This window comes from Rhinopithecus roxellana, chromosome 5 (assembly GCF_007565055.1).
Source record: "Rhinopithecus roxellana isolate Shanxi Qingling chromosome 5, ASM756505v1, whole genome shotgun sequence".
NCBI classification, from domain to species: domain Eukaryota; kingdom Metazoa; phylum Chordata; class Mammalia; order Primates; family Cercopithecidae; genus Rhinopithecus; species Rhinopithecus roxellana.
In genome coordinates this window covers 112,492,853-112,508,200 of record NC_044553.1, presented here as the reverse complement: position 1 = coordinate 112,508,200, position 15,348 = coordinate 112,492,853, and the positions used below count along the sequence as shown (strand labels likewise).

General features: G+C 44.3%; 1 pseudogene; it reads left to right on the top strand.

Moving 5' to 3' along the window:
• The first annotated feature begins 3,411 nt into the window (after positions 1-3,411).
• LOC115897581 lies at positions 3,412-6,491 on the top strand (annotated as a pseudogene).
• The last annotated feature ends 8,857 nt before the right edge of the window (positions 6,492-15,348 follow it).

The following is a 15,348-nucleotide window of genomic DNA, read 5'->3' as shown; positions in this document are numbered from 1 at the left end:
GCTCCTTGCCTCTCCTACCTGGAAGCGCAGACTTTGGACGGGAAGGGACATTCGACGACATCACGCGCAGCCTACGCGTTTTACAGATGGGGAAACTGAAGTTCAGAAGGGACGTGTGATGCCCCAAGTCAGACGGCAACTTAGCTGACCAGGCACAGTTTTCCCAGGCTCCCAAGTGGGAAGGGTTCTCTTTTACCATATGCCACTGTTTCTTCTAGTCATTTGAGTAAAATACATGTTGAGAGCTTCAGTTTTCCACTAGGTTTTTCTTTCTATTTTTCTTTCCTTTTAAGCTTTTTTTCCTACTTTCCCCCCACCTTTTTATTGAAGGGGATTGTCATCTGAGTTTTTATGATGTAGTAATTTTTAATTTTTTTTTTCCTTTTTGTAGAGACGGGGTCTCAAGCTGTTGCCCAGGCCGGTCTTCAACTCCTGATGTCAAAGGGGTGTGAACAACAGCAACTCCATTTTAAATAGGAGCTGGGTAAAATGAGGCTGAAACCTATTGGGCTGCATTCCCGGATGGTTAAGGCACTCTAAGTCACAGGATGAAATAGGAGGTCAGCACAAAATATGGGTCATAAAGACCTTGCTGGTAAAACAGGTTGCAGTAAAGAAGCCGGCCAAAATCCACCAAAACCAAAATGGTGACGAGAGTGACCTCTGGTCCTCCTCACTGCTACATTCCTACCAGTGCCATGACAGTTTACAAATGCCATGGCAACGTCAGGAAGTTACCCTATATGGTCTGAAAAGGGGAGGCATGAATAATCCACCCTTTGTTTAGTGTATCATCAAAAAATAACCATAAAAATGGACAACCGGCAGCCCTCAGGACTGCTCTGCCTATGGAGTAGCCATTCTTTTATTCCTTTGCCTTCCTAATAAACTTGGTTTCACTTTGCACTGTGGACTTGTCCTGAATTCTTTCTTGTGTGATATTCAAGAATCCGCTCTTGGGGTCTGGATCTGGACCCCTTTCCTGTAACACTGGCCTCAAACCGTCTTCCTCTTCAGCCTCCCAAAATGCTGGGATTACAGGCATGAACCACAGTACCTGGCCTAAAAATAATTTTGTATTGCTTTTATAATATTTATTTTAAGTCGTTTGCAATTCCACTGCTCTCAATATTTTCTAGCTGCCATCTGGTTCTTTTTTCCTGTGTATGAGTTCATTTTTAAAGGGAATTGGGGACTTACTGTGTCTGTGGTTTTTCTGCCTTGCTGGTTTTGTGTTTATCCATTATTTTATTTATTTATTTATTTATTTATTTTTTTGAGACAGAGTCTCACTCTGTCTCTCAGGCTACAGTGCCATGCGCAATCCTGTTCACTTCAATCTCTGCCTCCTGAGTTCAAGAAATTTTTCTGCCTCAGCCTTCTAAGTAGCTGGGATTAGAGGTGTGCACCACTGCGTCCAGCTAATTTTTGTATTTTTAGTAGAGATGGAGTTTCACCATGTTGGTCAGGCTGGTCTCAAACTCCTGACCTTGTGATCCACCTGCCTGAGCCTTCCAAAGTGCTGGGATTACAGGCGTGAGCCAGCATGCCCAGTGACGTTTATCCATTATTTTCATATCAGAAGGATTATCTTAAATCATTAGTGATTAGTAATCTTTGTGAGTATAATTTTCAAAATACTAAAAAATACATATAGTATAATGCACAGATCTTAAATTTCATGTTTGCTCTTATGCAACCATTGCCAAATCAAGATATTGAAAATTTCCAGCATCCCAGATGGCTCCTTTGAGCCCCTTCCCTGTCATTACCACCCAAAGGTAGCCTTTATTATACCACAGTTTCTGATATGTGCTACTATACGGATGTGCTGTAGTTTATTAGCCATTCCCCTGCTGGTGGATTCTTAAGGACTCAATTTTTTGGAATTAGAAATAATGTTGTGGTTTTGTGTCCTTGCAAATAAATTTCTTTTTGCAAAGATGGATTTTTGTTGTTGTTATATATAAAATTTCGGTGCCGCAAAAGAAATAGCACTCTAATATAAAATTTTCTTTTGAATTCTCAGCAAGGCAAGTTACTTCTATAGAAGGGTGCACCCTTACAGCTGGAGCAATGCTGAGCACACACTTGGACAAGGGAGGGGAAGGGGTTCTTATCCCTGATACACATGGCCCCTGCTGCTGTGTTGTTCCCTTATTGGCTAGGGTTAGACCGCACAGGCTAAACAAATTCTGATTGGCTAATTTAAAGAGAGTGACAGGGTGAGTGCTTTGGTGGGAAAAAATGGTTATGCAGGGTGGAGAATGAGTCAGGGTGGAGCAGGTAGCAGGTAATCTGAATGAGTTGGGGTGGAATAGGCAAAAAAGGTTGCTTTGCAAGGAAGTTAAGTTTAAAAGTAAAAGGCAAAGAATTGAACATATTGACATATTGATTCTTTGAAGATAAATTTGGAACTTATATCTAACATTTTTAAGATAAATTACTGAGGGGCCAAGACTGGATTGGAGATGTATGAGCATGTCTTAATCTTCATAAAGTATGGTAATAACGCAGTCGAAATATTGCCTTTCTTCCAATGAAGCTCAAAGTGCTTTGACATCTGATCCATTGCTAATCCTTGAGATGCCTCCGTAAGAATATAAAGATGAGTGTTATTATCTCTCTTTATTAGGTGGTCACTGAGATCGAGTGACTAAGGTATATGTTAGCTCAAGGTCACACAGTGCAAGTCAGAGCTGACTTAGGAGAGTCCTCAGTATTTCAGTCATGGCCTTTGCATTTCTGATACTCATTCTCTGGTGTTTTGGAAGGAACAATGCTGTATTTTTTGTGCTTGTGATACTTTTTTTTTTTCTTTTTGAGACTGAGTCTTGCTCTGTTGCCCAGGCTGGAGTGCAGTGGCATTGTCTTGGCTCACTGGAACCTCCACCTCCCAGGTTCAAGTGATTCTTCTGCCTTAGCCTCCTGAGTAGCTGGGACTAGAGGCACATGCCACCACACCCAGCTAATTTTTGTATTTTTAGTAGAGACAGGGTTTGGCCATGTTGGCCAGGCTGGTATCGGACTCCTGACCTCATGATCTACCCATCTCAGCCCCCACAAAGTGCTGGGATTACAGGCGTGAGCCACTGCACTTGGCCACTTGTAATACTTCTTAACTTCGCTTACCACAGAGAGAGGTGTTTTCAGGAATAAGTCAGTTTTCCTTTAAGAGGGACAGGAAGCATCTGTTGGTTTGCATATGTAAGGACCACCTGGTGGTCTGACCTGGGCTCTTGTGAGTTAGATTGCTTTAGGACAGTCCACTTAGTGATTATGGTTCTCTTTTTTGTTTCTCAGCAGGACTACTTGTTGCGATTTGAGGAGGGGGGTGTCTTACCCCAGAGCCTGGCTGGAGAAGACTGAGGTTCAAGGCTTGAAGCCTAAGTGATTGCCCCAGGACCTTGGATGATGGCTACAGAGATATCAAGAGTGACCACTCTGCTGAGCCCCTTGGTCCAGGTGCCTCAAGAGTGTAAGAGTTAAAGAAAGAGTAAAAAAAAACATGAACTATGGCTAGACAGTTAAAGACAGGTTTACTTTAGACAAAACCTGAGAGGGGCTTCTGGCCAATTTCAGTCAGGAGTCCTTTCTCTTCCAGACTAAGAATATATATTGGTTTTAGGGTAAGGGTGCTTATTACAAGCCTGGAATGTTTCTGTGTGGGGCAGAAGTTTTGGCGGGTTTGGAATGTCTCTGGGCAGAAGGGAGGTTATCTTGGGGCTGACATCTTTCCGGAAAGAGGCAGGTTATCTCAGGGCTAGCATGTCTCTGGTTGGGAAGGAGTTTGGAATGTTTCTGGTGAGAGATGTTAGTTTGTGGCTTATGGTCATGCTGACCTTAGCCATTAGGCTGATGCCCTTTGGATTTAGGTTTTTGATTGGATTTAGAATGGGCTTGTCCAAGATGGCAATGCTCCTGCTCTGTCAAAGAGGAAGAGAGACAAGAGGAGGAGGCCACCATAATGATCCTGGAGGATGACTCCTGGGTGCAAGGGCAGCCCCCAGGCGGAGGCGACCAGGGGACTGCAGAATGTACTTGGCCACCTCTGAGAGCTCTGTCATCATTGGCTGAGGCCAGAGGTACACACCAAGGAGCAGATGTTGACTGTGCTGCAAGGAAATTCAGGCTTGGCTGTAAGAGCATTGGCCTGAAAACAGTGAGGAGGCAGCAGCCCTGGTGGAAGACTTCACCCAGACCCTTCAGGACAGTGGTGAGATATAGAACCTCGTAGGGAGAGGACGGGAGCACCCTTCCAAGGTGGAGGAGTGTGTTGTTTCAGAGGAGAAGGTGGTGTCCAAGACAGAGTGGGGGACAGCACCATCCCTCTGCTCTGTCTGTAGGCAGTCAGTGTGTTCATCAGCCTTTTAGTGTCCTCACTGTGTGTAGTGTCAGCTCCAGAACTGCAGTGTAGGAGGGGCTTAGAGCTGCATTTGCATAGTAAGCACAGTTTTTACTTAGATTCAGAGAGGTTGGAAAGCTGATGGAAGTTATACGGGGAGGAGCCGGAGACCCCTGCAAACCACACTCTGTCACCTTCACTTCGTTGTGCAAGAAACATCCAAATAGTTCCTGCAATTAGAGAAAACAATCTGATGTTTTCAAAGTGATTATTTTTATGAAACCAACATAAATTACAAGTAACCCAGCTAATGACTAGAGACTTTCTGTGGTATGAAGTCATCCTGGGCTCTTAAAATAGTAATTGTAAACTTGAGCTCTTTGCAATAGTTACTCTACTTGTCTCCAATGTTACTAATAAGTGTTGGGATCCTGACCTGCTGTTTAACTGCCCTGTCTCCCTCCTGGTTTTCCATTTTAAACTGGACTCACTTGAACACCAAATATTTACTTTAGATGAACCTGTGCCAGTAGAGCAGTCTGAGGGTTCATAGGATATAGCTGTCTTTGTGCTGATGAGAACTACAGAAGTTCAGAGAAGGTAGTATGGAGTGGAGAGGTCAGGTCAGAGAAGGCTTCCTGGAGGAGGTGACACCAAAGCAGGAGGTTGTAGAAGGGAGTAGAATTCGGAAAGGCATAGGGCAGGGAGAAGGGTGTAGCAGCTGAGAGGAGCTGTGCTGAGCAGAGGCTCGGAAGGGCAGAGCTAAGGTAGTTTATACCTTTGGGTGACAGGAGAGCTGGCTGATTGGAGTGGCAAGTGTGTTTTTAGGAAGCGGTAGGACATAGATTTTAGGGGAAGGGTGGGTGAGGGCTTGGACTGAATGTCATTGGCCTCAGCCAGTTCTTGAACTAGGGCCCAAGGGGCATGGGAGGAAGCGGAGTGTGGCAACAGGATGTAGGTTTGATTAGGGTAGTGAGAGGTAGGGACAGGAGAGCAGTCAGGAAGCTGGCTTCTCATCAGGTGTGCAGTGATGGTGGTCAGCCCCAGATGGGACACATGTGAGAAAGAACCGATAGTCACAATGGCTAGCATTTCCCAAGCTCTTTCTGCAAGCCAGGAAATATGCTTGGTATCTAATATGGAAAACTCATGTAATCTTCACCAACCTGGAATATAAGCAGGATTATCACGAGATCCCTTAAGATCGGCGTCTTTGTACCAGGCAGAACCAAGATTTGAATGCACGTGTCTGAAGACATAGCCCATGTTTTTCAGCATTTTGTCACATGTATTTTTTTTTTTTTTTTTTTTTGGAGACAGAGTCTTGCTCTGTTGCCAGACTGGACTGCAGTGGCACGATCTCAGCTCACCACAACCTCTGCCTCCCGGGTTCAAATGATTCCCCTACCTCAGCCTCCCAAGTAGGTGGGACTACAGACGTGTGCCACCATGCCCAGCTAATTTTTTATATTTTTATTAGGGACGGGGTTTCACCATGTTGGCCAGGATGATCTCAGTCTCCTGACCTCATGATCCACCTGCTTCGGCCTCTCAAAGTGCTAGGATTACAGGCATGAGCTACTGCGCCCGGCCTGTCACATGTATGATTGTAAGTGACAGTTCCTAGTGGGTGTTGGAAGGAGGGGATACAGATGGAATTAAGACAGTGACTAACTCTGGAGCATCTGGCCTGGAGGATTCAGGAGAGAGAAGAAAAGAGAAGGAAACTGAAGGTGGTTTAGGGCAGAGACTGTGACAACTCCCACGGACTGGGAGAATGAGTAGAGCTGTCCTATGGAGAAAGGGACTGATGCCAAAGGTCCGCAGTGACCCAGCCCTGCCCTGGGCACCTTCATGCCTGTCTCACTAAGAATCCTGTGAGTGGCTGGCATTGTCATTTCACAGATAGGAAATGCAAGTTCAGGAAGCTCACACAGCTGTTAAGTGGTGGAACCAGGAGTCAAACTCAGACCTGTCTCCTTCTGCATAGAGATCCCAGTTTTGCTTGAAGCAAAGTGCTTGATTTTCTTTGGCCCTGAAAAAAAAAACTTTTAATTGTATTCTTCCTATTAAAATAAGCAAACCTTCATCCTATTTTACAGCTGTCTTTGCTTCCTTCCTAGTGGAGGTGACCAGTTTGTCATGAACTTTGGATCTGCAGTCAGATACTGTGGAGGAGAGAGTGGTGGAGGGCTGAGGAGAGGCCTCAGGTTGTTATTTGGTTGGGGAGGCACAGAGCAGAGGTTCAGGTCTCAGCAGGTGTCAGAGGTGATTACAGCTCTTCCCACCTGGCTTGCGGCAGGGCCTCTGTGCCTTTCATCTTTCACTGGGCACCCAAGATGGGGCCCATTGGGGACCATCCCAGGTGCCTGGGTTTGTCTGTCCCCAACTTCTGCCTCTGAGATTGTCTTTGTTGGTCTTTAACAAATGCCCCTGACCTTCCTCATGATTGCTCACAGGAGTCTGTGCATTCGTCTTCATTCCTTCTTAAACATTTACTCGACATAAGGCTGCTTGACCTCTATTCTAATTGTCCAGCTTGGGACCTTTGGACACATTCACCCAGCTCGGGATGTTTCCAGAACTGGTTAGACTGTGGTTTTTTAATGTTCATCTAGCAGGAACTTCCAGGCACTCACAATTCATGTATCTTCTAATTCTAATGAAGATCAGACCTACGTTAACAGTTTAAGTGGCAGAGCTTATCTCTATCTGTGAATGTTTCCTGAGGACGTTTTACCTCCATACCCAGCCCTAATCCAGGCACTTGGTGTTTCTCACCTGAATTCTTGCAGCTGCTGCCAAACAGCCTCAGCCCCTTCATTGTAGCTCTTTCACTGCTTCCTGAGTGATAGGGCGCCCCTCTTAAAAACCTTCATGAGCTTCCCATTGTCTACCAAATCAAGCATGACCTCCATGTTCTGCTTGGAGTCTGCAGCCCTATGGGACCTGGCCCAGACCTCCCTGCAGCCTGCTCCTGCCCCCAGCCCCCCATGCTCTAGCCCCACTCCATTCTAGATCAGATCTTGCTGTTTCTTGAACACAGCCTACATTTTCTAGTATTCACCTTTTGCTACTGAATTTTTTTTTTCTTTTTTTTGAGACAGTGTCTTGCTACATACCCCAGGCTGGAGTGCAATGACTCTATCTTGGCTCACCACAACCTCCACCTCCCAGGTTCAAGCGATTCTTCCGCCTCAGCCTCCTAAGTATGAGTAGCTGGGACGACAGGCACATGCCACCATGCCCGGCTAATTTTTGTATTTTTAGTAGAGACCATGTTGCCCAGGCTGGTCTGGAACTTCTGACCTCAGGTGATCCACCCACCTCGGCCTCCCGAAGTGCTGGGATTACAGGTGTGAGCCACCGTGTCCGGCCCTTGCTCCTGAACTTTTGGCTTGGAACAGCCTTGTCCCATCTCTGTGTGACAACATCCCAGCTGTTGTTTGAGTGCCCACCCTTGGAGACCCTCTTCATAAAGCGTTCCTTAAACCCAGTCCCTTTTCTTGGTCCCCAGTTCCACACCCCTCGGAGCACCTCTCATCACCTCTGCTGGAAGTCTTCTCCCCCAGAATGTTTGGATTCTTTCTCTTGGCTTTTGTATCATAGTTAATCTTGTTTTCTGTTTATGTGAATACTTGTCTTATTTCTTCTAGGAACCTGTAAAATCCCAGAAGACAAGGAACCTGTCCTTTTTCCTCGCCTCTCTCTTTTTCCTTCTCTTGCTCATTCCCCCACCTCTCTCTCTTTCTCGCACCCAACTCCCTCTTCCTCTCCCTCTGTCTCTAATATCACGAACCTCTGGACTCCGCCCTAGAACTCCTGAATCAGAAACTTCGAGGGTGATGCCCAGCACCCCTCTAAGTGATCCCAATTCAAACTCCAGTTTGAGAATCTCTGCACTAGACCTCTGGTTCTCAAACTCAGCCGCACATTAGAATTACTTGGGGACCTGGAGTCCACTCCCAGGGATTCTGATTTTCTGATTTAATTGGTATGGGGTATTGCATGGGCAAGGGATTTTTGAAAGTGCTCCCGGTGGTTCTATTATGCAGCAAAGTGTAAAGACCACTGCCATAGAGCTTTGTTACCCAGCGGGTGGTCAGTGGGCCAGCAGCATCGGCTTACCTGGGACTTTGTTAGACATATGGACTGTCAATCTCACCCAGCCCAGCTGAAGCGAATTTGCATTTGACAAGCTTTCCAGGTGATTCCTATGCTCTTCGAAGTTTGAGAAGCACTACCCAGGAGAGGAATAGAGGTTATCAACTTCAAGCCTACTCTTGTCCAACAGTTGAGCAAAAGAGTCACAGCTGGCCTGTCCAGCCATCCTCAGCATCATCTGGCTTTCAGCTGTCAGAGGCAACAGGTGATTTGTTTTGAGCTTGCTGCCCCAGCAAAATGCTCCCTTAATGATCACAAATGAACACATGCATTCATCTTGGTCATGTAAATAAATATGGTGTGTATACATGCAGACATGCATACAGATACATATACACATCCACACAGTTAGAGACATTTCTTTTTCTTTTTTTTTTTTTTTTTTTGAGACGGAGTCTCACTCTGTCGCCAGGCTGGAGTGCAGTGGTGCAATCTCGGCTCACTGCAACCTCTACCTCCCGGGCTCAAGTGATCCTTCTGCCTCAGCCTCCTGAGTGGCTGGGACTACAGGCGTGTGCCACCATGCCCAGCTAATTTTTTGTATTTTTAGTAGAGACAGAATTTCACCGTGTTGACCAGGATGGTCTCGATCTCCTGACCTCATGATCCGCCGGCCGAAGCCTCCCAAAGTGCTGGGATTACAGGCGTGAGCCACTGCACCCGACCTGAGACATTTCTTAATACACATCTATATTTGTTTAAAAATATCTATGAACATTAAGTAGCAAATCTCTCTTAGGGAAACTGATAATTTCAGCAAATTCAGTAAACCCTTCTGAAAACATGTTGTTAACTTATTTGTATAGTATCATCAAAAATATATATACTAGTGTCTAACTTACAAATAGTACATTCTTGCAAAAATTCCCAGCTTGGAAGTATTAATATACATTGATCTCTCCTCCTACATTCCTGCCCCCCAAGAGCCCACTTCTCAGGAGCAACCACTTGCATCCATCTTCCATTGGCGCTGTAACAAATTATCACAAACTTAGTGGCTTAAAAAAACAATACACATGACAAATTGATTATCTAGTCCTAGAGGTCAGAAATCTGAAATGGATCTCACTGGATGAAAATCAAGGTGCTGGCAGGGATGAGTTCCTTTCTGGAGGCTCTAAGGGAGAATCTGTTTCCTTGCCTTTTCTAGCCTCTAAGGCTGCCTGCATTCCTTGGCTTGTGGCTTCATTCCATCTACAAGCCTGGCAATGGTGGTAGAATCTTTCTCCTACTATATCATTCTGAAATGACTCTTCTGCCACCCTCTTTCACTTCTAAAGACCCTTGTCATTACATTGGGCCCACCTGAATAATCTAGGCTAAGCTTCCCATCCCAAGATCTTAATTTAACCGTATCCACAAAGTTCCTTTTGTCATGTAAGATAACATATTTAAAGATTCTAGAGATTGGCTGGGCGCAGTGGCTCACGCCTGTAATCCCAGCACTTTGGGAGGCCAAGACGGGTGGATCATGAGGTCAGGAGATGGAGACCATTGTGGCTAACATGGTGAAACCCCGTCTCTACTAAAAATATAAAAATTAGCTGGGCGTGGTGGCGGGCGCCTGTAGTCCCAGCTACACGGGAGGCTGAGGTAGGAGAATGGCGTGAACCCGGGAGGTGGAGCTTGCAGTGAGTGGAGATCGTGCCACTGCAATGCCTGGCGGACAGAGCGAGACTCATCTCAAAAAAAAAAAAAAAGATTCTAGAGATTAAGATGTGGACATATTTGAGGGGCCATTATTCTGCTTACCAAACCAGCATTATGTGTTTGATGCATACCTAGGAAGACTTTTTGGTACATATACAGTTATATTTGTATTTCAAAATGTTTTATCCAGCTACTTGGGAGCCTGAGGCAGGAGGATTTCTTGAGGCCAGGAGTTTGAGACTGTAGTGTGGTTTGGTCATGTCTGTGAGTAGCCACTGCACTCCAGCTTGGGCAACATTAACAAAAAATTGTCTCTAAAAATTTTTTTTAAATATATATTTTAAATTACTAAAATGAAATTTCATACTATTCTACTGCTTGATTATTTTTACTTGGCAGTATATAATGCATAGCTTTCCACATTGGACAAGATAAATCTATTAATATTTTAAAGGAAGGTTTTCTTCTGAAATTTTTAGAAAATGTGGCCTTTTTTGGTCAGGCATGGTAACTCACATCTGTAATCCCAGCACTTTGGGAGGCCGAGGAGGGTGGATCACAAGGTCAGGAGTTCACAACCAACCTGACCAACATGGTGAAGCCCTGTCTCTACTAAAAATACAAAAAAGTTAGCCAGGCGTGGTGGCAGGTGCCTGTAATCCCAGCTACTTGGGAGGCTGAGGCAGGAGAATTGCTTGAACCTGGGAGGCAGAGGTTGCAGTGACCTGAGATTGTGCCACTGCACTCCAGCCTGGGTGACAGAGCAAGACTCCGTCTCAAAAAAAGAAAAAAAAAAAAAAAGAAAGAAAGAAAAAAGAAAATGTGGTCTTTTTTTGTTGTAAAATAAATAAATAAGGGAGGAAAAAAGAAACCAGGAATCCTGCCTTAGGCTAAATGAAGTGAAAAATGAAAGTGGGACGTTCAAGAGAAGTAGTCTCAACTGTTTGTAGATGGCAGGTGAATGTGGTATTTTAGGAAGCAGTTACTATCCAATTATGTTCTGCTTAGCTCTGGTGAAAATACTCTCATATGCTCCCTGTAGTGGGCATTTGTGGTTATTTTACTGCTTAGCATCCATTCCTCTTACCAACAGCATCTGACTTTCCTTAGAGAGAATTACACTCCCCAGTGGATAACATTTTTGGGTGTGCCCTGCACATCTTCTAGCGAAGGTGGCCACATGACCCAAGCAAGGCCAATCAGATACTGCCTCTTTTAAACCTAAAATTTGGAGTTTTTTTTTTTCTTTCATGGGATGGAATCTGGCTCTGTCACCCAGGCTGGAGTGTAGTGGCACAATCTTGGCTCACTGCAACCTTTGTCTCCCGAATTAAAGCAATTCTCCTGTTTCAGCCTCCCGAGTAGCTGGGACTACAGGCACACGCCACCACGCCAGCTAATTTTTGCATTTTTAGTAGAAATGGGGTTTCACCATATTGGTCAGACTGGTCTTGAACTCCTGACCTTAGGTGATCCACCCACCTCGGCCTCCCAAAGAGTTGGGATTATAGGTGTGAGGCACTGCACCCAGCCTAATTTGGAGAAATTGACAATTAAAGAACAGTTGAAGTTTATCCATCCTCAAAATGGCTCTAAAATGATTAAAAACAAAGCAAGTACTCAGCAAAATATAAAACAAAACCAAACCCTAAAACCAACATTGAAGCAGGTCTTCAGAATTGTAACAAAAAATAGTTGTAAGAATTGTTGGCTGGGCACAGTGGCTCATGCCTGTAATCCCAGCACTTTGGGAGGCTGAGGTGAGCAGATTGCTTGAGCCCAGGAACCAAAGACCAGCCTAGGCAACATAGTGAAACCCCATCTCTACAAACAATACAAAAGGCAAAAATGAAATGGACATGGTGGTGTGCGCCTGTAATCCCAGCTAATCACGAGCCTGAGGTGGAAGAATTGCTTGAGCCCAGGAGGTGGAGGTTGCAGTGAGCCGAGATCGCACCACTGCACTCCAGCCTAGGCAACACAAGGAGACTATGTCTCAAAAAAAAAAAAAAAAAAAAAAGAAAAGAAAAAAAGAATTGTCAGTCTGTCTGCAGCATGGTAGATAAGAGCTATTTTGTTGAGATCTCTGGTTTTTATCATTGGGGTAAAAAGGTGAGGGTATCCTGGGAATTGCTCATGCAATCCCAAAATATAGATAGCATTTAGGCATTGGTAACCTAACATTACAATTTGGGACACTAAGGTCTCTTTTGCACCCAAGCCGTGGTGCCCACCTACCTCTGTGCTCCGTAGCCAGGTCAGCTGAGTTGAACAGCTTTAGTCAATATCTGAGCTGGGTGAGGCTGGGTGAAAGAGCAACAGGTGAAAACAGTTCCAGCAAGATGCCATCTATTCCTTAGAAATCAATTACTGAGATATCAAAAAGGAAAAGCCGCAGAATGCTTTGCCTAAGTAAGCAGTTGAGTTTATAACTATATGATAAAATAACAAAAGTAAATGCAGCACATTTATCAGAGCTCTTGTTTGTAAACAGTGGGAACCCACGTTGGCTCACTTTGAGCACCACAGAGGAACAAAGGGAGAGATACAAGAGGTGCTCCCAGAAAGTGGGAGGAGAGAAGGACCAAGCCCCAGAAGACAGGGGGCACAGATTTGGCCAGTGGGATTCTCCAGCTCTAGAACCGAGGACTTGGCACTTTGTATCATGTGTCCATACAATGTGGCTTCATTCTTTCATACCAGCCTTCTCCATGTGGTGGAGGTACATGGCTGCTTCTAGACATCATCACTACAATAGAAAGCTCTTCCTCCCAGTGAAACTCCACTTCAGAGTCCTGGGGACGGCCTCTGATTGGTTTAGCTTTCATAGCCTCTTTGAACAATCACTAAAGACAGTGCTTGATGCATGGTAATTAACAACGTTCCTGCCCTATGACTGGAACAGAGAGATCAGGGGTCCGTAATTAGAAATTCGCACTAGAATCACATGATTGAAATGGAGAAAGGTAGAGAGAAACAATTGATGTTCAATGAAGCCTGTAATATGGAGGCAAATATGCCATATTTGGGTATTCATAAGGCTATGGGAAGAAAGAATCTGGATATCATTTGGTTTCACAAACTAACATCCCATCAAAAGTGAAAACAAACAGGATGTATTCAACAAATATTTATATAGGTTCAAATGAGCAAAGCTTGTTTATTCCTGATTTTTGACCACTCACTGACTTTTTCAGTATGCCACTGACATTTTTGTCTCTGAATGTGGAGGTCTTTCTAAATTGTCTTAGTAATATCCCTCCTGAAGGGTTTCCTAGTATGCAGGAGATAAAGAATTACTATATACTTGCCCTCAGCATGAATTTCTTCATAAGCTGGATTCCAAAGGGAATACTGCATCCATTACCAAAGTTAGAATGCATAAGTCTATAGAGCTACAACTTTGAAAATATTTAAAATACAAAAAGATGTGTGCATGTATGTCTGAATGCAAATGTGTGTATGTGTATTTGTGTATGTAAAAACTCTGCTGTAAAATGAAAAATAAAGGGCTGAGTATCCTAGATAGTTCTACAACTTTTAAAGGAAAAACATACACCTATTAAATTTGACTTATGATGTTTATTTTGCCTGCATCGTGAAAATGTTGATTTCATTGGTCATAGTAGTTGGCCAATGACAGCAATTTCAAAATAATCCCTGGATAGTTGACAGCCTGCCAACCATTTCTACAGTTATGAAAATACTCCTCTTTATATGATGTTAGGATGTATTGTTGCATTTTTTCAAAGTTCAATTTCTTTATTTTTCATAAGCTAGTGAAAATAACTTTTAAAAATCGCTCTTCACATTTTCACTGCAGGTATCACCACAAGTATGTATTATTTAGGCCTATCAACTGACAGCATATTACTTTTGTCAAGAAAATTACTAATATTTGTAGCAAATAAGAAATGAATGTAGATAGGCAAACTTATGATGAAAACTTACATCTTTGTTTGGGTTCCCCAAAATGCAGACTGAGATAAAGACTTGATTACAGATGGTTTATTTGGTGATCTCAGGAACTTCATGGGATGGAGTGAGGAAAGGGAGAGGAAGAAAGGAGAAAAGTAAAAAGGGGGTGCCTTAATTAGTAGGTTCCATTTTCCTCAGCCACTGGGGCTCACTTCCACTGGGGAGCCTCTGAGAAACCATATAGAATAGGCCTCAGGAGGAATTCACTGAGGGATGGGGAAGTTGGGAGTACTTATCTTCTAACTCTTGAACCTTATTGATTAAAGGTTGACCTTGGGGGCACTATGCCCTCAGCACTTCCAGGATACTCTCACTACGGGCTGAGAAGGGCCTCAGCAGAGAAGCAGAGTTACAGCACTTGTGGTATGAAGATGTCAGTGTGTACGGACATATTTGCAAGCTGCAGGGGAACAAACAGGTGGGCCGTGGGCAGGGTATCAGTAGTGACTACCATGTTCACTCCTTGCTCTCAGCAGATCCTCTCATGCCCACCCTGAGTTTGCTCTGTTACTGACATTTCAGGGTTGTAGCTGGCTGCAATCTCCAAAAATGACTGAAAATAGAAGAATATGTGGAACAAGTCACAATCTTCACTGCTACAGCTGGTCCCAAGGCTATAATCTATACTCATCATCCCTCTGCTCCACCACCTCTTCTAGAGTTCCCGAATCCTTGGCTAGCACTTCCACTAGTCATCGTTGCTTGCTCAGTGAATGACCGCACCTTCATCTCTGAGTTGGTTGAGCCTTGATTACCTTGCCCTTGTCAGGCCATGGTTGCTTCAATTGCTTCTCTGCTATTATCATCAGGCATAGAAACACTAAGGGGTCCCCAAGTGAATCCCCTGAGTTCTAGACATCTTCCTTCTTGGGCCCATTATGTAGCAGCAACTCCAACTCTTCAAGATAATCAAAGTCAGTCACCCCTGCCAGTGTAATCATGCCCATTTTGCTTGCTGATCTGACAGCATGGAGATGCCCAAGTCCTCAGGTGACACTGTATTGATGCAGTGAAACACTTACTGTCTCCCTCTGTCCACACACCCTGAGACCAAGGCTTTTCATCAGGAAGAGCCTGAAGTTATAAGAATTAAAAACATAATTTCCACTAGTGGCTCAAAGGGAGTGTGTTTAAGTTCATCCTACTTGCACCCTTTAATTAGCGTTCCTGTGTATTCGAGATGTTCGGGAAACAGCACAGTGATTGCATAT